Raw genomic sequence first — 24,563 nt, 5'->3', positions numbered from 1 at the left:
TGCTGTCTCTTGCGGCCATATGCTGGCGTTCTACATTTGTCTTCCAGGCATGCTAAATACGCAGTGCGCCTATTAGAACACATACTGGCTTCCGTACCTCAGCAGCTATTGTTAACTGCTTTATTCTGATGGATGTTTCTGTTTTGACAAATAATAAACCAAGATACTGCTTAATAAAAAATAGATGATTCCATGCATTTTCTTTATAACTACAAGGCTATTATACTGTAACCCTCAACCTGAAGCATGGAAAGTATTTTCACTATTCACTATTTCACTTTTGTAGCCTATTTCTCATAAATGTGCCTTGCTCAAAAATGTGTCACCTCCATTCATGTGACTATTGTTGTTAACAATGGCGAATTTCCTCATGTTTCTCTTGCACAATGTTAATGCCATTGAATACTACTGCTTACCGATTTGAGTGCCCAAGGTTATGGTACCATTTCTGGAGGAAATGGCAACATTAGTATGACCATTAAACATTCTTGGGGCAACATTTTGTTTGCCAAACTTGCTTGTAGGTGAATTTAGGCCTCACAAATGTTGTGAGGGATGTAGCCAGTGCTTTAAGTGGGCCGGGGCCAGCCAGGGCCAGCCCTGGTAGTCTCCAAAAAGTGGGGCTAAACCAGGGCCCTGCCAGGGCCCCAGGGTCCCACCACCTCATGGCAGGACACATTATCTCACCACGGCTGCAGCCTCTACAGGAGATGTGCCCTCTGTCCGCCATAATCAAGTCAGGCAGACAGCTGTGTCAGACAGCTGTGACGGACAGAAGTGCAAGCAAGACACAGCATTGCAAAGTTTGAGCAACGCTGTGGTTGTCTGGCACTTCTGTCAGTCACAGTGTCTCCAAACTGTAGCTGGGCTTGGTGATCTGCAGATTACATCACCGAGCCTGAGGTGTCTTTGTCCGTCACCGGCAGCAACTTGATACCTGAAGGGAATTCAGTGTTTCTTTGCACCTCAGGCATGACCTTTACTCTCTACATAGAAACAAATTAAATAAAAGATCAGAATCTAGGTCCGTTCGCTCTGTTTGCCGACCTGCCGCATGTAAATGATTCATGGACCACCCTTGTGAGATTCTGCGCGTTTAGGAATCACTAAAAGGTTAATTGGTTTAATTGTGTATTAAACAGGAGAATGATACTGTAATGGCGGCCCACTTTGTACAGGTAGGGAAGATACACGCTCTCCATTTTAATAAGATATATGAATGAAAACTTCCTGTCTGTAGACAAAACTGCCGAGCAAAAGCACTACCTGAAACTGCTTCTCGAGATAGCTGATAAAATTGGGCATATGGGTAAGTGAAAATAACTCTTAACACACACATAATAAACGACTGGGTAACATTCTAGCCAGCATGACCAATGAAAATCTCCAAAGCAACCACTATGACGCAGGTGAAAAACACAATTGCGCTTTTCAAAGCACACAACACCAGCATTGATTACAATATCGAGACCTGCTGGTAGAGGCTATTGATAAAGCATGGGCACCCACGAATCCCTGCAAAGTCATACAATCCTGACCTGCAGCAGCCCTTGCTAAGCCACTGCCAAGCGCAGTGTATTCCTCTGTCAGTGTACCTCAATCCAGTCAGTCAATGCCTCTCGTTTGTGACTTTAGTTACCTTGCAGTTCCAGTTGTGGGCTTCACGTACATTCATGTCCTTCAGCATACCCTGATGCTCCTCTGATAATGGGACCTACACTGCTTTTCCAGTGCTCATCAATCCCGACCTGCAGGTGGTGGTCACAATTGTACATGTTTTGCCTAACATATTTCTTTGATTATAAAAGATGGATTGAAAAGTACACAAACCATAGTAAGGTACTGTGGTCAGTCAAAATGTCAAAAAAAAATGTCGAATGTCAAAAATGTCGAAAAAAAAATGTCGAAAAAAAAAGTCGAATCTATTTTTTTTCATTTATATGTATTTTTTGTGTTTGGTAAGTATAAAAAATGGGTAAAATACAAAAAAATAAATAAATAGGGGGAAGGGGGGGGGACCCCCCCATTTCGAAAAAAACCGTATTGAAAAAAAATTCGACTTTTTTGTTTTCGACATTTTTTTTTCTACATTATGACTTTCGACATTTTTGTTTTCGACATTATGACTATAAACCGTAAGGTACCTATATATATATATATATATATATTCAGTAAAAAAACGTTGTTAAAGGGACGTTATGGTTAAGTTGCGCTACTAAAAACCTATGAAATTCAGTAAAAAACTTTGTTAAAGGGACGTTATGGTTAAGTTGCGCTACTAAAAACCTATGAAATTCAGTGAAAAAACTTTGTGAAAGGGACGTTATGGTTCCAAGTAAAACCGAAAAACCCTTGAAATTCGCCAGTTATGGTAAGCTAAGCAACCATAACTCGCGCCACCACCGTGCACTGCTAAGACTAACACCCACGACATCAAAGATGACATCACAAATGTCATTGATGACATCACTGATGATATCACATGTGTATGTACTTTTCATGAAATATGTGTACAAGGGATTCTTATTATAATGTTGCGGAAAAAGTGTCAAGGATCATTGCAATAAATATCATACCCTAATTAGTGCATTGAACGATGCATTGATATAAATAGCATTCTATTATGGGGTTCTATCAAGTATACTAAGCTACTCATGCAGAAACATAGCATTGTGTGCAGCGTACAAGATGAAGGTATAATATTCGAAATGTTAATATGTTGAATAATGAAATGATAATTGCTTTCTTAATAGATTTTTGTGTACTGTGAAATATGTAATAAGTAGTTAATAAAACCCATGTATTACATAATGGAATTAATATAGACAAAACACAAAGAGACAAGAACACATACCAATATGGGTATATACAGGGAAAGTGAAGTTAGCAAAAAAACATAAGTAGCAGCACAAACAATTCATAACCTAACTGATTATTTTCATGCAAATAAATGATTGCTCTGTTTCAAAGCTGCTATTTACCCTATGTATATGTATCACTTGATGTGATTGGACCCTAAGGAAAGTAGTGTGAGTACAATGTATACAAATATGACCATATACAGGGAACGTACAGCCATAAAAAAACAACAGAACTATCAGAAAGTGCTGATAAGTCTATTGATTATCTTTATGCACAAAAAGGATTGCTGTCTCTAAAGCTTGTGTCTTCCCCTATGTATATGTTTCATATGATGTGACTGGACTCTAAGGGAATTACTATAAGAACCTACTTGTAGGATACGTCTACAAATAAAATCCAATGTTTAGTTTCTGACTGTTACTGAAGAAAACCATGTGGCCTAGATATGTCAGCAAAAGAAAAAAGAGTGAGCCAGACATGTGATGTCATCAGTGATGTCATCAATGACATTTGTGATGTCATCTTTGATGTCGTGGGTGTTAGTCTTAGCAGTGCACGGTGGTGGCGCAAGTTATGGTTGCTTAGCTTACCATAACTGGCGAATTTCAAGGGTTTTTCGGTTTTACTTGGAACCATAACGTCCCTTTAACAAAGTTTTTTCTCTGAATTTCATAGGTTTTTAGTAGCGCAACTTAACCATTACATCCCTTTAAAAAAGTTTTTTTACTGAATTTCATAGGTTTTTAGCAGCGCAACTTAACCATAACGTCCCTTTAACAAAGTTTTTTCACTGAATTTCATAGGTTTTTAGTAGCGCAACTTAACCATAACATCCCTTTAAAAAAGTTTTTTTTACTGAATTTCATAGGTTTTTAGCAGCGCAACTTAACCATAACGTCCCTTTAACAAAGTTTTTTGACTGAATTTCATAGGTTTTTAGTAGCGCAATTTAACCATAACGTCCCTTTAACAACGTTTTTTTACTGAATTTCATAGGTTTTTAGTAGCGCAACTTAACCATAACGTCCCTTTAACAAAGTTTTTTTACTGAATTTCATAGGTTTTTAGTAGCGAAACTTAACCATAACGTCCCTTTAACAAAGTTTTTTTTACTGAATTTAATAGGTTTTTATTAGTGCAACTTAACCATAAAGTCACTTTAACACATTTTTTTTAACTGAATTTTATAGTTTTTTATTAGTGCAACGTAACCATAACGTCCTTTTCAATGGAGGAAGACCACTAGCATCCTAGGTTCTCAAAGTGGGAACCCGGGGTGGTAAAAAAAAAGATTTTTCTTCCCAAACCGGGACGCCGCAGGCAGGCATCCTGGTGTAGGAAGGAAAATCTTTTACCAAGATGGACACCATCGAAAGGGAAGGCGGGGTGTATAAAGAGAACACAACAGGGCATCGGTGGGGGGTCGGGAAGACCAGGAGAGAGATATGGGGCATGAGTGGGGGGTAATGCAAGGGAGACACGGGGAATGAGCGGGGGTGGGGGGTAACACGAGGGAGACACAGGGCATGAGCGGGGGTGGGGAAAAGGAAGACAAGAGGCTTGAGTGGGGGGTGGGGAAAAGGAAGACACAGGGCATGAGTGGGGGTGAAGAAGGGAGACACGTGGCATGAGCGGGGGTGGGGGGAAAGAAGGGAGACACGGGGCATGAGCAGGGGGTGGGGGTGGAAAGAAGGGAGATATGGGGCATGAGCGGGGGGTGGGGGGAAGAAGGGAGGCACGGGGCATCAGCGGGGGGTGGGGGGGAAGAAGGGAGACACGGGGCATGAGCGGGGGTGGGGGGGAAAGAAGGGAGAAATGGGGCATGAGCGGGGGTGGAAAGAAGGGAGACACGGGGCAAGAGCGGGAGTAGGGCAAGGTGGGGCCCCCACCCCTGCTCATGCCCCATGTCTGCCCTGTTCCAACAGTGCTGACACGGGGCATGAGCGGGGGGCGGGGGGAAGAAGGGAGACATGGGCCATGAGCGGGGAGTGGGGGGGGAAGGAAGACACAGGGCATGAGCGGAGGGTGGGGGGGTACAGGAGGGAGACACAGGGCAAGAGCAGGGGGTGGGGGGGTACAGGAGGGAGACACGGGGCATGAGCGGGGGGTGGGGGGAACAGGGCAGACAAGGGGCATGAGCGGAGGGTGGGGGAGGAAGAAGGGAGACACGGGGCATGAGCGGGGGGTGGGGGGCAGAAGGGAGACACGGGGCATGAGCGGGGGTGGGGGGAAGAAAGGAGACACGGGGCATGAGCGTGGGGTGGTGGGGAGAAGGAAGACATGGGACATGAGCGGGGGGTGGAAAGAAGGGAGACATGGGGCATGAGCGGGGGGTGGGGGGAAGAAGGAAGACACGGTGAATGAGCGGGGGGTGGGGGGGAAAGAAGGGAGACACAGGGCATGAACAGGGGGTGGGGCCCCCACCGCTCATGCCCCGTCTCTGCCCTGTTCCAACAGGACAGACATGGGGCATGAGCGGGGGGCGGGGGGGAAGAAGGGAGACACGGGGCATGAGCGGGGGGTGGGGAGGAGAAGGAAGACACGGGGCATGAGCGGGGGGTGGGGGGTGGAAAGAAGGGAGACACGGGGCATGAGCAGGGGGTTGGGGGGAAGAAGGAAGACACGGTGCATGAGCGGGGGGTGGAGGGAAGAAGGAAGACACGGGGCATGAGCGGGGGTGTGGGGGGGGAAGAAGGGAGACACGGGGCATGAGCAGGGGGTGGGGGGTACAGGAGGGGGACACGAGGCAAGAGCGGGGGTGGGGGAAAGATGGGAGACACGGGGCATGAGCGGGGGGTGGGGGGTAAGAAGGGAGACACGGGGCATGAACGGGGGTGCGGGGGAAGAAGGGAGACACGGGGCATGATCAAGGGGTGGGGGGAAGAAGGGAGACACGGGGCAAGAGCGGGGGGTCGGGGGGGAGAAGGGAGACAGCGCATGAGCGGGGGGTGGGTGGAAGAAGGGAGACACAGGGCATGAACGGGGTGTGGGGGAGGAGAAGGGAGACACAGGACATGACCGGGGAGCAAGGGGGGGCAAGAAGGGAGACACGGGGCATGAGCAGGGGGTGGGGGGGGAAGAGACGGGGCATGAGCGGGGGTGGGGGGAAGAAGGAAGACACAGGGCATGAGCAGGGGTAGGGGTGTGGGGGGAAGAAGGGAGACACGGGGCATGAGCAGGGGGTGGGGGGTACAGGAGGGAGACACGAGGCAAGAGCGGGGGTGGGGGAAAGATGGGAGACACGGGGCATGAGCGGGGGGTGGGGGGTAAGAAGGGAGACACGGGGCATGAACGGGGGTGGGGGGCAAGAAGGGAGACACGGGGCATGAGCAGGGGGTGGGGGGGAGGTAGACACAGGGCATGAGCGGGACGTGGGGGGTGGAAAGAAGGGAGACACAGGGCATGAGTGGGGGAGAGGGGGAGAAGGGAGACACGGGGCATGAGCGGGGGGTGGGGGGAGAAGGGAGACACGGTGCATGAGCGGGGGGTGGGGGGGAAAGAAGGGAGACACGGGCCCCCACCCCTGCTCATGCCCCGTGTCTGCCCTGTTCCCACAGGACAGACATGGGGCATAAGCGGAGGGTGGGGGGGAGAAGGGAGACACGGGGCATGAGTGGGGGGTGGGGGTGAGAAGAAAGACACGGGGCATGAGCGGGGGGTGGGGGGTGGAAAGAAGGGAGACACGGGGCATGAGCGGGGGTGGGGGGAAGAAGGGAGACCAGTGCATGAGCGGGGGGTGAGGGGGAAAGAAGGTAGACACGGGACATGTGCGGGGGGGTGTGGGGGGGAAGAAGGGAGACACGGGGCATAGGCGGGGGGTGGGGGGTACAGGAGGAAGACACGGGGCAAGAGCGGGGGTTGGGTGGGTACAGGAGGGAGACACGGGGCATGAGCGCGGGGTGGGGGGAAAGATGGGAGACACAGGGCATGAGCAGGGGATGGGGGAAGAAGGGAGACACGGGGCATGAGCAGGGGGTGGGGGGTACAGGAGGGAGACACGAGGCAAGAGCGGGACGTGGGGGGTGGAAAGAAGGGAGACACAGGGCATGAGCGGGGGAGGGGGGGAGAAGGGAGACACGGGGCATGAGCGGGGGGTGGGGGGAGAAGGGAGACACAGTGCATGAGCGGGGGGTGGGGGGGAAAGAAGGGAGACACGGGCCCCCACCCCCGCTCATGCCCCGTGTCTGCCCTGTTCCCACAGGACAGACATGGGGCATAAGCGGAGGGTGGGGGGGAGAAGGGAGACACGGGGCATGAGTGGGGGGTGGGGGTGAGAAGAAAGACACGGGGCATGAGCGGGGGGTGGGGGGTGGAAAGAAGGGAGACACGGGGCATGAGCGGGGGTGGGGGGAAGAAGGGAGACAAGTGCATGAGCGGGGGGTGAGGGGGAAAGAAGGTAGACACGGGGCATGTGCGGAGGGTGTGGGGGGGAAGAAGGGAGACACAGGGCATAGGCGGGGGTGGGGGGTACAGGAGGAAGACACAGGGCAAGAGCAGGGGTTGGGTGGGTACAGGAGGGAGACACGGGACATGAGCGGGGGGTGGGGGGAAAGATGGGAGACACAGGGCATGAGCAGGGGATGGGGGAAGAAGGGAGACACGGGGCATGGGCAAGGGGTCGGGGGGGAGAACGGAGACACAGGGCATGAGTGGGGGTGGGGGGGAAAGAAGGGAGACACAGGGCATGAGCGAGGGGTTGGGGGAAGAAGGGAGACACAGGGCATGAGCGGGGGTTGGGGGGAAGAAGGGAGACATGGGCCATGAGCGGGGAGTGGGGGGGGAAGGAAGACACAGGGCATGAGCGGAGGGTGGGGGTACAGGAGGGAGACACAGGGCAAGAGCAGGGGGTGGGGGGGTACAGGAGGGAGACACGGGGCATGAGCGGGGGGTGGGGGGAACAGGGCAGACAAGGGGCATGAGCGGAGGGTGGGGGAGGAAGAAGGGAGACACGGGGCATGAGCGGGGGGTGGGGGGCAGAAGGGAGACACGGGGCATGAGCGGGGGTGGGGGGAAGAAAGGAGACACGGGGCATGAGCGTGGGGTGGTGGGGAGAAGGAAGACATGGGACATGAGCGGGGGGTGGAAAGAAGGGAGACATGGGGCATGAGCGGGGGGTGGGGGGAAGAAGGAAGACACGGTGAATGAGCGGGGGGTGGGGGGGAAAGAAGGGAGACACAGGGCATGAACAGGGGGTGGGGCCCCCACCGCTCATGCCCCGTCTCTGCCCTGTTCCAACAGGACAGACATGGGGCATGAGCGGGGGGCGGGGGGGAAGAAGGGAGACACGGGGCATGAGCGGGGGGTGGGGAGGAGAAGGAAGACACGGGGCATGAGCGGGGGGTGGGGGGTGGAAAGAAGGAAGACACGGGGCATGAGCAGGGGGTTGGGGGGAAGAAGGAAGACACGGTGCATGAGCGGGGGGTGGAGGGAAGAAGGAAGACACGGGGCATGAGCGGGGGTGTGGGGGGGGAAGAAGGGAGACACGGGGCATGAGCAGGGGGTGGGGGGTACAGGAGGGGGACACGAGGCAAGAGCGGGGGTGGGGGAAAGATGGGAGACACGGGGCATGAGCGGGGGGTGGGGGGTAAGAAGGGAGACACGGGGCATGAACGGGGGTGCGGGGGAAGAAGGGAGACACGGGGCATGATCAAGGGGTGGGGGGAAGAAGGGAGACACGGGGCAAGAGCGGGGGGTGGGGGGAAGAAGGAAGACACGGTGAATGAGCGGGGGGTGGGGGGGAAAGAAGGGAGACACAGGGCATGAACAGGGGGTGGGGCCCCCACCGCTCATGCCCCGTCTCTGCCCTGTTCCAACAGGACAGACATGGGGCATGAGCGGGGGGCGGGGGGGAAGAAGGGAGACACGGGGCATGAGCGGGGGGTGGGGAGGAGAAGGAAGACACGGGGCATGAGCGGGGGGTGGGGGGTGGAAAGAAGGGAGACACGGGGCATGAGCAGGGGGTTGGGGGGAAGAAGGAAGACACGGTGCATGAGCGGGGGGTGGAGGGAAGAAGGAAGACACGGGGCATGAGCGGGGGTGTGGGGGGGGAAGAAGGGAGACACGGGGCATGAGCAGGGGGTGGGGGGTACAGGAGGGGGACACGAGGCAAGAGCGGGGGTGGGGGAAAGATGGGAGACACGGGGCATGAGCGGGGGGTGGGGGGTAAGAAGGGAGACACGGGGCATGAACGGGGGTGCGGGGGAAGAAGGGAGACACGGGGCATGATCAAGGGGTGGGGGGGAAGAAGGGAGACACGGGGCAAGAGCGGGGGGTCGGGGGGGAGAAGGGAGACAGCGCATGAGCGGGGGGTGGGTGGAAGAAGGGAGACACAGGGCATGAACGGGGTGTGGGGGAGGAGAAGGGAGACACAGGACATGACCGGGGAGCAAGGGGGGGCAAGAAGGGAGACACGGGGCATGAGCAGGGGGTGGGGGGGAAGAGACGGGGCATGAGCGGGGGTGGGGGGAAGAAGGAAGACACGGGGCATGAGCAGGGGTAGGGGTGTGGGGGGGAAGAAGGGAGACACGGGGCATGAGCAGGGGGTGGGGGGTACAGGAGGGAGACACGAGGCAAGAGCGGGGGTGGGGGAAAGATGGGAGACACGGGGCATGAGCGGGGGGTGGGGGGTAAGAAGGGAGACACGGGGCATGAACGGGGGTGGGGGGCAAGAAGGGAGACACGGGGCATGAGCAGGGGGTGGGGGGGAGGTAGACACAGGGCATGAGCGGGACGTGGGGGGTGGAAAGAAGGGAGACACAGGGCATGAGTGGGGGAGGGGGGGAGAAGGGAGACACGGGGCATGAGCGGGGGTGGGGGGAGAAGGGAGACACGGTGCATGAGCGGGGGGTGGGGGGGAAAGAAGGGAGACACGGGCCCCCACCCCCGCTCATGCCCCGTGTCTGCCCTGTTCCCACAGGACAGACATGGGGCATAAGCGGAGGGTGGGGGGGAGAAGGGAGACACGGGGCATGAGTGGGGGGTGGGGGTGAGAAGAAAGACACGGGGCATGAGCGGGGGGTGGGGGGTGGAAAGAAGGGAGACACGGGGCATGAGCGGGGGTGGGGGGAAGAAGGGAGACCAGTGCATGAGCGGGGGGTGAGGGGGAAAGAAGGTAGACACGGGACATGTGCGGGGGGTGTGGGGGGGAAGAAGGGAGACACGGGGCATAGGCGGGGGGTGGGGGGTACAGGAGGAAGACACGGGGCAAGAGCGGGGGTTGGGTGGGTACAGGAGGGAGACACGGGGCATGAGCGCGGGGTGGGGGGAAAGATGGGAGACACAGGGCATGAGCAGGGGATGGGGGAAGAAGGGAGACACGGGGCATGAGCAGGGGGTGGGGGGTACAGGAGGGAGACACGAGGCAAGAGCGGGACGTGGGGGGTGGAAAGAAGGGAGACACAGGGCATGAGCGGGGGAGGGGGGGAGAAGGGAGACACGGGGCATGAGCGGGGGGTGGGGGGAGAAGGGAGACACAGTGCATGAGCGGGGGGTGGGGGGGAAAGAAGGGAGACACGGGCCCCCACCCCCGCTCATGCCCCGTGTCTGCCCTGTTCCCACAGGACAGACATGGGGCATAAGCGGAGGGTGGGGGGGAGAAGGGAGACACGGGGCATGAGTGGGGGGTGGGGGTGAGAAGAAAGACACGGGGCATGAGCGGGGGGTGGGGGGTGGAAAGAAGGGAGACACGGGGCATGAGCGGGGGTGGGGGGAAGAAGGGAGACAAGTGCATGAGCGGGGGGTGAGGGGGAAAGAAGGTAGACACGGGGCATGTGCGGAGGGTGTGGGGGGGAAGAAGGGAGACACAGGGCATAGGCGGGGGGTGGGGGGTACAGGAGGAAGACACAGGGCAAGAGCGGGGGTTGGGTGGGTACAGGAGGGAGACACGGGACATGAGCGGGGGGTGGGGGGAAAGATGGGAGACACAGGGCATGAGCAGGGGATGGGGGAAGAAGGGAGACACGGGGCATGGGCAAGGGGTCGGGGGGGAGAACGGAGACACAGGGCATGAGTGGGGGTGGGGGGGAAAGAAGGGAGACACAGGGCATGAGCGAGGGGTTGGGGGAAGAAGGGAGACACAGGGCATGAGCGGGGGTTGGGGGGAGAAGGAAGACACGGGGCATGAGCAGGGGGTGGGGGGGAAGAAGGGAGACACGGGGCATGAGCGGGAGGCAGGGGGGGGAAAAAGGAAGACACGGGGCATGAGGGGGGGTGGGGGGGAAGAAGGGAGACCCAGGGCATGAGCAGGGGGTGGGGGGAAGAAGGGAGACCCAGGGCATGAGCAGGGGGTGGGGGGAAGAAGGGAGACACGGGGCATGAGCAGGGGGTGGGGGAACACAAGGGAGACACGGGGCATGAGCAGGGCTGGGGGGGAAACAGGGCACACACAGGGCATGAGCGGGGGGTGGGGGGGAACAGGGCACACACAGGGCATGAGCGGGGGGTGGGGGGAATGGAGGAAGACACGGGGCAAGAGCGGGGGTTGGGTGGGTACAGGAGGGAGACACGGGGCATGAGCGGGGGGTGGGGGGAAAGATGGGAGACACGGGGCATGAGCAGGGGGTGGGGGGTACAGGAGGAGACACGAGGCAAGAGCGGGACGTGGGGGGTGGAAAGAAGGGAGACACAGGGCATGAGCGGGGGAGGGGGGGAGAAGGGAGACACGGGGCATGAGCGGGGGGTGGGGGGAGAAGGGAGACACGGTGCATAAGCGGAGGGTGGGGGGGAGAAGGGAGACACGGGGCATGAGTGGGGGGTGGGGGTGAGAAGAAAGACACGGGGCATGAGTGGGGGGTGGGGGGTGGAAAGAAGGGAGACACGGGGCATGAGCGGGGGTGGGGGGAAGAAGGGAGACCAGTGCATGAGCGGGGGGTGAGGGGGAAAGAAGGTAGACACGGGGCATGTGCGGGGGGTGTGGGGGGGAAGAAGGGAGACACGGGGCATAGGCGGGGGGTGGGGGGTACAGGAGGAAGACACGGGGCAAGAGCGGGGGTTGGGTGGGTACAGGAGGGAGACACGGGGCATGAGCGGGGGGTGGGGGGAAAGATGGGAGACACAGGGCATGAGCAGGGGATGGGGGAAGAAGGGAGACACGGGGCATGGGCAAGGGGTCGGGGGGAGAACGGAGACACAGGGAATGAGTGGGGGTGGGGGGGAAAGAAGGGAGACACAGGGCATGAGCGGGTGGTTGGGGGAAGAAGGGAGACACGGGGCATGAGCGGGGGTTGGGGGGAGAAGGAAGACACGGGGCAGGGGGTGGGGGGAAGAAGGGAGACACGGGGCATGAGCGGGAGGCAGGGGGTAAAAAAGGAAGACACGGGGCATGAGGGGGGTGGGGGGGAAGAAGGGAGACCCAGGGCATGAGCAGGGGGTGGGGGGAAGAAGGGAGACCCAGGGCATGAGCAGGGGGTGGGGGGAAGAAGGGAGACACGGGGCATGAGCAGGAGGTGGGGGAACACAAGGGAGACACGGGGCATGAGCAGGGCTGGGGGGGAAACAGGGCTCACACAGGGCATGAGCGGGGGGTGGGAGGGAACAGGGCACACACAGGGCATGAGCGGGGGGTGGGGGGAATGGGAGGAACACACGGAGCATCAGCGGGGGGTGGGGGGAACAGGGGAGACACCGGGCATGAGTGGGAGTGTGGGGGGGAAACAGGGCACACGCGGGGCACGAGAGGGGGTGGGGGGAAGGGGAGTGTCATGATGCCTACCTCCAAGGAGCCAGGTCCGACCCAGCAACCCCAGAGGCAGGCATCATTCCCCCCGGGAAGTGCCAGCGGGCCCAAGCTGGGGCCCTTTGGACACAGTCCTGGCGCCTTAGGCGCCAGGCTCATGTTGGACCCCTGTCCTGGCGCCTTAGGCGCCAGGCTCATAAAGCTAGACATGTGTTCAAGTGTTTTAATGTGCACTTACCTGATGCAGACCATGCTGTTACATCCAGGCCCTCTTGAGGCCTGTATGGAACTACTTTACCTGTGGGACTACTTTCCACCTGGGTGTGGTCGGGGAAGGATACATACCTGATCGGTGGAAGGATACATGCCTGGAACTTCTTCCAAAGCTATTTAAACCACGCCCGATCAGCAACTCACGCTTCGCGTTGTTCTGCTCCTCGCAGCTGGACGCTCACCGTGTCAGCTCCTGCATCTGGACTTCAGCCACGCCTGTCAGCATCCTGGGTTGCCTGCAAAGGGAGATAAGAGAGAATTGGGGCGAAAGAAGACCTTACCTGCTAAAGCTGCATCACGGGGACATCACACCGACGATCCTGAAAGGGAAGACATCATTTTAAAAGCATTTCGCTTCGATCGCTGCAGCACTGCATTTCACTCACCTTTCCTGGGCACCTCCATCTTCAGCAGCGATCATCCGGATCCGCACCCACTTCCCAGAGCCTAGAGAGAAAAGACAAGAAAACAAGGTGAGAGAAGGAAGGGAAATAGGAAAAGCTCAGCTTCCTTCTAAAACTTACCTGTTGGGTCATTCCCAATGGGGAAAAAAGCCAAAGACATTGAATGAGCGAATGCAAAGACATTACCTGAACGCTCATCCAGAACTTACACTTCGGGTCGGCGCCATATCTCCGGCATTCTGAACCCCGGCCCCTAAGGGGAAAAAGACATAACATTAGCGCTTGCTGCAATAAGACAATGAACATTATTATTAAGCTTGAACTTTTGAACTTGCAACAGAACTCTTACAGCGCCTCACCTGAATAGTCAAGCTTATTTTGAACTCCCATCAAACCTCAATCCAGTGAAGTAACTGGGTTTCAACGCGCCCCTGCATCAGAAGCAGGATGGAGAACTCATCCTTCCAGACCCTAAGGTGAGACTTCACAGGGAATCGTGGAAGGGTATCGAGGAGGGTTGGAAGGGAGTGGGAGGCTTGAGCATTATTCCGTCAGTAGGTAATACTCCCTTTTCACGCACAGGGGAATATTCCTGCGAGCCAGAAAAGCCAGAGTAGAGGGGCCCTTCCTGTCCATCATCAGAGTCCTGCGCTTCACCATTGAAGAAGCATCAGCACTCGAAGCCAGACCTGCGCCTCCGTGGGAATCAGGTGAGCGTGACAGAACGCGAAGCCTACCCACAATTTCCCACCCGGGTGCTATGGAGACTTCCGAGACAGATCAGCTGGCCCAGCTTTTGGGGGAATTACGGGCAGAAGTGCACTCAGCCCGCCAGGAGACCAACGCTCTCAAAAGAGAACTGATCCTATCCAAGGAAAGAACTGATGACCTGGCCAAAAGGTTATTGCAGGCCCAGGCAGGGCACACTCCTTTACCTAATTCCAGAGGTACTTCCACATCAATGGGTTTGAATAACCCGGTACAAATCAATCTACCTGGACACATGCCTTTGGCCCCGCCTGAACGTTTTGCGGGGGTTCCCAAGAAATATGCCGTCTTTATGAACCAATGTCGTTTACACTTTCTATGCAGACCCGGGGCCTTCCCTAACGACCAGACCAAGGTAGCCATTATACTATCTTACCTCAGTGGCAGTGCTGCCGATTGGTCTATTCCATTGGTAAATCAGGATGATCCCATTCTCCAGGATTTTCAGGGCTTCCAGGCCAGCATGGAAAGATTGTTTGCTCGACACTCTCAAGGACAGGCCCTTGATAACGAACTGCTATCCTTACGACAAGGTAATCAGGATCTCCTGTCCTACGTTGCCACCTTTAATAGACTGGTTGTGGAAACTGGATGGCCAGAAAACAAAAGGATCATATTGTTTCATCGAGGCCTGCGCGGAGAACTTAAGGATGTTCTAGCTCAGATAGTAGATCCACCCCAGGTCTGCGCAGACTACATAGACTTGGTGGTTCAACTTGATCACAGACTTCAAAATAGAAAAGCAGATCGGTTCAAGTACGAAACCCGAGTACCGATCAAAACCCACGCTAACTCCAAGAGTACCGACGTATCCGAACCTATGCAAATCGGCGGTGTTAAAGGACCATTAACGCAGAAGGAACGAGAGAGAAGGCGGCAAATGCAACTTTGTCTGTATTGCGGGACTTCCTGTCACTTTCTTCGAAATTGTCCGGTTAAACCACCTAAGAAGGTGGTTGGAGCCACTGATAACGATTTATTGACACCTGATTCGGGAAACGACCTAGTCCGACAAGCGTAGGGGTCCGCTTGCCGAGCTTGAAAACAAACTCTTTGACCTCACATTTTGTCATGCCAATGGTGCTCGTGGACCCAAAACAGCCTCAGCAGTTGCATGCTGTAAAAGCATACATCGACAGTGGAGCTATTGGAAACTACATAGACCGTGAATTGGCTTCCAGGATTAAGCTCCCTCTCCGCCCGAAAGTAACCCACGATGTCATTACTACAGTAGATGGAACCGAAATAGCCTCAGGGCCTGTAACGCATTCCACTGTTGAAACGGCACTGGTGGGTCAGGATGGACATCGGGAAGCAATCGTGTTTGATGTGATCAAGGCCCCACAATTTCAAGTAATTCTTGGAATTCCTTGGTTAGAAACACATAATCCCAGAATCGACTGGCGAGCAAAGAAGATAAGTTTTCCTGATTGTGAACCAACTTGTTATCCAAGAAATCCAGTTATGGGTCTAGCCTCAGCAACTTCCACCCCTGTACAGCTACCGTCAGAATACCAAGAATTCCAAGACGTTTTTCAGAAGGAACAGGCTAACACGTTACCTCCCCATCAGTCTTATGATTGCCAAATCGATCTGGTACCCAATGCTCAACTACCTTGTAGTAGGATTTATGCTCTTACGGAACCTGAGAACCTGCATTTGCGTCAGTATTTCGATCAGTACCTAGCCAATGGTTTTATTCGCCCGTCCAAGTCTCCTGTCTCCTCAGCTCTGTTCTTCGTGCCGAAAAAATAGGGCGACCTTAGAACATGTAAAGACTATCGCGCCCTAAATCAAATAACGATTAAGAATCGTTATCCTCTGCCCCTGATCCCTGAGCTTATCGACCAGGTGAAAGACGCTTGTGTGTACACCAAGTTAGATCTCCGAGGAGCTTATCACCTGGTGGTAATAAAAGAAGGCGACGAATGGAAGACTGCATTCCGCACCAAATTTGGGCTCTTCGAATATCAGGTGATGCCCTTCGGTTTGTGCAATGCACCTGCCGCCTTTCAGTTCTTTATGAATGATGTTCTTCGGGAACTTATCGATGTCTGTGTCATTGTTTATATTGACGACATCCTGGTGTACTCTTCTTCAGAATCCGATCACAGAAAACATGTTAGGGCAGTTCTTGAGAAATTGCGCCAGCACAGACTATTTGCAAAGCTCGAAAAATGTGTTTTTCATACCACAGAAGTTGAGTTTCTCGGATTCATCCTGACACCTCAAGGAGTCCGAATGGACTCGCAAAAGGTGGACGCCATCCTCAAATGGCCATCTCCTAGCATGGTGAAGGGAGTTCAGAGCATGCTCGGCTTCGCCAATTTCTATCGAAGATTCATTCCGGAATTTTCCTGAACAGTCCAACCCATCACAGCTCTCCTAAAGAAAAACAAACGCTTTGAATGGACTCTTGAGGCCGAACAAGCCTTTCAGGACCTGAAAACCAAATTCATCTCTGCACCTGTATTGAAGCACCCGCACCCAGATCTCCCTTACATTGTGGAAACCGACGCATCCAGTTCGGCCATGGGAGCTGTCCTGTCGCAAAGAGACCCAGAAACTAACCAACTACACCCTGTGGCCTTTTGGTCCAGGAAATGTTCTCCTCCTGAAATCAACTACGCAATTACCGACAAGGAGTTACTGGCTATTAAATCTGCTTTCAAGGCTTGGCGTCACTACCTTCTCGGGGCAAGACACACCATCACCGTAATTACGGACCACAGAAATTTACAATATTTAAAGACGGCCAAAGCTCAATCTTCATGACAACTCCGATGGGCTCTATTCTTTGCGGAATTTGATTTCGTAATTACCTATCGCCCTGGCTGCAAGAATGGTAAAGCGGACGCCTTATCCCGGATTGGCATGGAAGAACCCAATTCGAGTTTAGAACCTGTGCCAATCATACCTGAACAAAGAATCTTAGGCCTAACATCATTGCAAACTATTGAGGACATCCAAACGCAAGTAAAACAACTTCTAGACTCTTCAGCCTTACTGGAATGGAGTCAAAAGGGTCCTCATTACACTGTTAAGGATGATTTACCCTATTTCCAGGAGCGGTTGTTTCTGCGAAGTAAGGAATTGCAAGAACTTGTTATTGCCCATCATCATGAATCATTAATGGAAGGACACCCTGGTATCGCTAAAACGGAGGAAAAAATCAAACACCACTTCTGGTGGCCTTCTTGGAGAAAAGACATAAAGTCTTTTGTATTGTCTTGTGGAATTTGTGCCCAAAACAAGGGTTAAAAGAAAAGGCCAGCCGGCCTACTTCAACCCTTGGATATTCCACCCGCACCATGGCACACCTTGTCAATGGACTTTATAACTGACCTGCCTCCTTGTGCTGGTTACAACACTATCCTTGTAATTGTGGATCTATTCTCCAAAATGGCCCACTTTATCCCTTTAAAAGGTTTGCCTTCAGCTTCCACCTTGGCCAAGGAATTTCTGGAGAATATAGTTCGCATACATGGTTTTCCTTCCATATTAGTCTCGGATCGTGGAAGTCAATTTATCTCCCATTTTTGGAAGAAATGTTGCCAACTAGCACAAATAGATGTGCGGTTATCCACCAGCCACCACCCCCAGACCGACGGACAAACCGAGAGAACCAATCAGACTCTTGAGCAATATCTTCGGTGCATGTTACACCAATCCGAGTTAAATTCGAAAGACATCCTTTGGATCGCAGAATATGCATACAACAATTCAGTGCATTCTGGAACCGGACAAACTCCTTTTTATACTTTGTATGGTCACCATCCTCGGACCTCTGACCTAGATCCACCTCTGACCCTGGAAATGCCCGCAGTAAATCATCTGCTTTCCACAATAACCCGAGCCTTCAAAGAAGCTGCAACTCATTTACAGCAAGCCAAGAAAAAGTATAAAGAAAATGCTGATTTGCACCGAAGTAAAACTCCTCCTTACCAAGTAGGAATCTAGGTATGGCTAGCAACAAAACATTTACCCCTCAAGGGCCCGCGAACCTTCAATCCCAGCTTCATAGGACCTTATCCCATCAAGGCTATAATCAATCCTGTGGCCTTTAAACTGGATTTACCGTCTAACATGCATATTCATCCAGTTTTTCATGCATCACTTTTGAAGCCAGTACAACCAGGGACCTGACTGTCCAAGCCTCCAGACCCAGTTCAAATTGAAGGGGAATTAGAATTCGAAGTTAAAGACATTTTAGACTCCAAGGTGTTAAAGTCAAAACTCTTCTATCTTGTTGACTGGAAGGGATATGGACCTCAAGAGAGATCGTGGGAGCCTAGTAACCATGTTCACGCACCTCGATTAATACAAAGGTTCCACCGGAGATTTCCGAACAAGCCAAAACCCCCAGAGGGAACAACCTTGGGAGGGGCCTTGAGGGGGGGTACTGTCATGATGCCTACCTCCAAGGAGCCAAGTCCGACCCAGCAACCCCAGAGGCAGGCATCATTCCCCCCAGGGAAGTGCCAGCGGGCCCAAGCTGGGGCCCTTTGGACACAGTCCTGGCGCCTTAGGCGCCAGGCTCATGTTGGACCCCTGTCCTGGCGCCTTAGGCGCCAGGCTCATAAAGCTAGACATGTGTTCAAGTGTTTTAATGTGCACTTACCTGATGCAGACCATGCTGCTACATCCAGGCCCTCTTGAGGCCTGAATGGAACTACTTTACCTGTGGGACTACTTTCCACCTGGGTGTGGTCGGGGAAGGATACATACCTGATCGGTGGAAGGATACATGCCTGGAACTTCTTCCAAAGCTATTTAAACCACGCCCGATCAGCAACTCACGCTTCGCGTTGTTCTGCTCCTCGCAGCTGGACGCTCACCGTGTCAGCTCCTGCATCTGGACTTCAGCCACGCCTGTCAGCATCCTGGGTTGCCTGCAAAGGGAGATAAGAGAGAATTGGCGAGAAAGAAGACCTTACCTGCTAAAGCTGCATCACAGGGACATCACACCGACGATCCTGAAAGGGAAGACATCATTTTAAAAGCATTTCGCTTCGATCGCTGCAGCGCTGCATTTCACTCACCTTTCCTGGGCGCCTCCATCTTCAGCAGCGATCATCCGGATCCGCACCCACTTCCCAGAGCCTAGAGAGAAAAGACAAGAAAACAAGGTGAGAGAAGGAAGGGAAATAGGAAAAGCTCAGCTTCCTTCTAAGACTTACCTGTTGGGTCATTCCCATTTCATTTCGGGTCCTGCCGCTTCCTGGCATTCCGGACCCCGGCCCCAATGGGGAAACAAGACAAAGACATTGAATGAGCGAATGCAAAGACATTGGGCCTCATTCCGAGTATGGCGGTAAATAACACTAATTACCGCCATGGCGTAAATACCATGTACGATGTGGTTGGAAGGCGCTATTTCCACCATATTCCGACTTTGCGTGCACGAGTATTTCGCCATGGCAGTAAACTCCCTTGCGGCATAGCGCAAAAGGTCCCGTCAAACCCCTTACCGCCATAAACCTAGACGTATTTAACACCATCGCCTTCGCTGGAATCCGTAATTAGCGGAGACCGTAATTTACGCTAACCGTAAATTACGGCCACCGTTAAATACCGGAAACGGAAATAACGTCATCGCACAGGAACGGGAAGCATCAAGGCGGCCATATTTAAAATCACAATCCATTGCAATCCTCTCCATACAGGACATACAGGACTCCATACAGGACTCAGATCGACCAAATATACTACAGAGAACAGCATCATGCCTAAAGTTCTGAAAAAGGGCGCTGCGCGCATCCGAAAAGAAAAATTCACCCAGGATGAGTTACAGGTCCTGGTCGACACTCTGCATGAACATGCAGATATCGTATTCTGCAGCGACATGCGTAGGCCCACCATCCTCAGAAAGAAGGAGATATGGGAGTTGGTCGCACAGAGGGTGAGCGCCGTTGGGAACACCCCCCGCAGCACAACGCATTGCCGCAAACGCTGGGATGACCTCCGTCTCAGGGTGCGGGCCATCCTGTCAGCAAACCGTCAGCAGGCCCTGGAGACAGGAGGAGGCCCAGGCTCACCCATTAAAATGATGCCCTGGGAGGAAACATCTGCGGAGATGATGGGCACAGAAGCCATCGAAGGTGTTGGCCAAATGGATTGCGGTGATCCCTCATCCGCTGATGCAGGTGAGTGTCATGAGTCCAAACAGTACGTGCATCCCTAATGTAATTCACTGCAAAGGGCCGTCCAAAGAGTCACATCATGTTTGCTTCGTAGACCCCCCCCCTGCAACCATGTCGTAACAAGTGGGACCCAGGATGATGTCAGGTGCAAGGCTGACACCCATATTGGCCATGCCACACAGAAAGCTGGTCAATGTCACTCACCACAGTACTCCGCCAACATGATTGACCCCGCCAACAGTATGCTTTTACCATCCAAGCCAAGTTCACTCACCGACCAAAAGATCACCAAGACACTGCTCTCCCAATGTGTTACCATAGGCTTGAAGTCATGATGACCCCCAGATCATTGCTCATGCTGTCTCTCTCTTGCCCCCCACAGGTAGCGGTCATGAAAGTGAGGAGCAGGAAGGCTCCCGGCCAAGTACCTCCCGGGACAGGGGCAGGGTACAGCGCATACCTGCTGGCAGACATAAGGCCCATACTACACCACCTGCTCCAGCAACCCCCATGGAGGGTACACAACCCCCACCCGCGCACCTGGACATGCCTGCAGTTCCGCCGGAAACATGCCCCACGCTGCACCCTGAGGAATCCAGCATGTCAGGGGAGAATTCTGCCATGTGCCTCCTTAGTGTGCCAGACAGCCCCACATCCTATTCCGTGGTCAACGTGGAGGAGACCAATGACTACAGCCCTGAGTCACCATCGTACAGCCAGGTTGCACACAGCGACTCCGGGTCGAGTGATGGCCCAGGTCTCACAGGCGAAGGGGTAACACCTGTCTCACATCAGCCCACTTCCCCTGCCGAAACACCTGAGAGGCCTGCAGGCCCAATACCAAGCCTGCCAACCACATCCCCCACATCGGCCGCAGAAGCTGTGCACTCCCAGAACCTCACGGCCATGATAGAGGAGTTTCTCCGGGACAACCGGGAATCAGGGTTGGTGCATCACAATGACCTGCAGGCTCTGGGCGAGGTCATCACTACATGCACTAACCGGCTCTGTGAGGTGCTCGGCAGGATTGCTGATGCCCTGGAGGCAGCAACCCCCAGACCTCAGCCCCAGCAGGAGGAACCACCCTCCCAGTGCTCCTCCACACAGACCAGCCCGGTCCGCAGGTCACAACGCACAATGCAAAAATGATACCCCAGGCTCGGGGAGTGCCCATTGACTATGAAGCCACACACATGTGGCCTATGTAGTATTGATGGGACCATTGTGGGGCTGTTGTGGGGGGAGGGTGAGTGGGGTGAGGGTGTGCGTGGGAGTTGGGGGGGAGGGGGGTGAGGGTGTGCGTGGGAGTTGGGGGGAGGGGGGGAGGGTGTGCGTGGGAGTTGGGGGGTAGGGGGGTGAGGGTGGAGGATTATTTGTACACGTTTTCACGTGATTATACAATACACAGTTTGGTCTATCCTGGAAAACAGAGTGGACATTGATCATTGTGCATGTGTCTTTTAATGTCTCACAGTGCATGTAGTACATGTATCCCCACACCCAGTGCCCAATGTCCTGTCATCCTCACCCCCTCAGCTGACTTGTGACTCAGAAATATTGGTCAATCAATGCTTGTTGCACGTGACGTCCCTCCTGTGCATCGGCCCCGTGATGCTGTCCTGCCATTCCTTCCTCCTCCTCCTCCTCCTCCTCATCTGGTGGTAGCAGACCCACGTCAGGGGGCAGTGGCACGTTCCGATGGATGCACATGTTGTGCAGCATTGCACATGCCATGGTGATCTTGGCCACCTTCTCGTGGCTGTAGATGAGGGCCCCACCTGACCGGCTGAGGCAACGAAATCGTGCCTTCAAAAGGCCGAAGGTCTGCTCTATCACCACCCGTGTACGGGTATGGTATGAGATCTATTGTAGTCCTCCTCGTGCCTGTTTTGTGGGTTGCGGACCGGGGTCATGAGCCACGGCTTCAATGGGTAGCCAGCATCACCTGCATGAGAGTGGAATGAAGGTAAGTGTTCGTGCAATCATGGTGGAGAACTGTGCTAATCTGACATTGCAGCAGGTGTTCACTGGCCATGCACACATGTACCAGGATACAGTCACCCCATTACATCGTACAATGGCGTTGACTGCCCACCCGTATGCATCTCTCTACCCCCCCCCCTTTACCACCCGGGTGGAGTATGCTGACAGCCTACTCACAGCCCCAATGGACTGCCATGGCCCATTCCGGTTACTCACCAAGCAGCCAGGTACGTCGTTCAGCATGTCGCTCCATGTAGCGTGGTAGTGTAGAGTTCCGCAGGACAAAGGAGTCATGAGTTGATCCGGGGTATCGGGCATTGCATTGTGTGATGGCTTTACTGGCATTACACACCATCTGGACGTTGATGGAGTGATATTGCTTGCGGTTGCGATACGGCACCTCCATGGCATGGGGAACCACCAATTCTACGTGGGTGCAGTCGATGGCACCTATGCAATTTGGCATGCCTGCAAGTGCATGGAAGGCAGCTTTGGTATCATATGTCTCCTGGGGAGTCCGGGGGAGGCATATGTAGTCCCTTCTGTGCTTGAGGAGGGCATCAAGCACTTGGTTGAGTATCCGGGAAAATATGGGCTGTGAAATGCCATGCATGTGCCCCACTGTATGCTGGTAGGTCCCTGTGGCAAGGAAGTGGAGCACAGACACTACCTTTAGTAGAGGGGGGATGGCAGTGCTGATTTCTATTAGGCTTACTATGTCGTTATGTATCAGGGCCACTATGGTGGTTATGGTGTCCCGGTCAAGCCGGTACAGGGTGTGTATCTGCTCTGGTGTGAGGTTGAAGGGGGTGGGTCTGATGCGTGGAATTGGGGGCTGACGGCGTGGTAATGGTGGCTGCACCGGTAGGGCATGCTGGGTCTGTCTCTGCCTCCTTCTCCTCCTGTGTATCCTCTGTGGTGGGGGCTGTGGTTGCTGTGGTTGCTGTTGTTGATGTTGTCGTAGTTGCTGCCTTGCAAGCAGGGCCTCCAGCTCCATGAATGCTGCGAGAATTGGTATCATCTTGGTGTGGGAGGGGGTGTGGTGTGTGGGTGTGCTCCTTTTGTGCTGTGCCTGACTCTATGGACTCCACCTGTGCTGATTGGGTGCACCTGTTCCTCTTTCTGGCACTGTTCAGGGTTGTTAACACCTTCTCTGCGATGCCGGTAATTACGCCATGGCGTTAAGGTACTTTGCGCCCTTGTGGAGCCCGTTTTTACCGTGTCCGCTTTACTTGGGATCAGCATTGGTTAACGCCTTAGCGTTATTTCCGACGTGGTGTCTCGGGCGCGCGACACTGGTCCGCTATTTACGCCGTCGTACTTTACGGCGGCGGTAATTACGGTGTGATGGGTCGGAATAGTCCACGGCGGAAAAGGATGGCGGTATTACTTTACCGCCATCGTTTTTCCATTACCGCCGGACTCGGAATGAGGCCCATTACCTGAACGCTCATCCAGAACTTACACTTCGGGTCGGCGCCATATCTCCGGCATTCCGAACCCCAGCCCCTAAGGGGAAAAATACATAAGCATTAGCGCTTGCTGCAATAAGACAATGAACATTATTATTAAGCTTGAACTTTTGAACTTGCAACAGAACTCTTACAGCGCCTCACCTGAATAGTCAAGCTTATTTTGAACTCCCATCAAACCTCAATCCAGTGAAGTAACTGGGTTTCAACGCGCCCCTGCATCAGAAGCAGGATGGAGAACTCATCCTTCCAGACCCTAAGGTGAGACTTCACGGGGAATCGTGGAAGGGTATCGAGGAGGGTTGGAAGGGAGTGGGATGCTTGAGCATTATTCCGTCAGTAGGTAATACTCCCTTTTCATGCACAGGGGAATATTCCTGCGAGCCAGAAAAGCCAGAGTAGAGGGGCCCTTCCTGTCCATCATCAGAGTCCTGCGCTTCACCATTGAAGAAGCATCAGCACTCGAAGCCAGACCTGCGCCTCCATGGGAATCAGGTGAGCGTGACAGGGAGAGACACACAGGGCATGAGCGAGGGTTGGGGGGGAGGGGGAGAGACACACGGGGCATGCGCGGGGGGTCAGGGGGAAGGGGAGAGACACACGGGGCTTGAGCAGGGGGTGGGGGGAAGGGGAGAGACACACGGGGCATGAGCGGGGGGTGGAGGGAAGGGGAAAGACACACGAGGCGTGAGCAGGGGGTGGGGGTAAGGGGAGAGATACACGGGGCATGAGCGGGGCTGGGGGGGAAACAGGGCACACACAGGGCATGAGCGGGGGGTGGGGAGGAACATGGCACACACAGGGCATGAGCAGAGGGTGGGGGGAATGGGAGGAACACACGGAGCATCAGCGGGGGGTGGGAGGGAACAGGGGAGACACCGGGCATGAGTGGGAGTGTGGGGGGGAAACAGGGCACACCCGGGGCACGAGAGGGGGTGGGGGGAAGGGGAGAGACACACAGGGCATGAGCAAGGGTTGGGGGGAG

Source organism: Ambystoma mexicanum, chromosome 7p, assembly GCF_040938575.1.
Source record: "Ambystoma mexicanum isolate Mex_15411 chromosome 7p, UKY_AmexF1_1, whole genome shotgun sequence".
Taxonomy (NCBI): domain Eukaryota; kingdom Metazoa; phylum Chordata; class Amphibia; order Caudata; family Ambystomatidae; genus Ambystoma; species Ambystoma mexicanum.
This window is presented reverse-complemented; position numbering follows the sequence as displayed.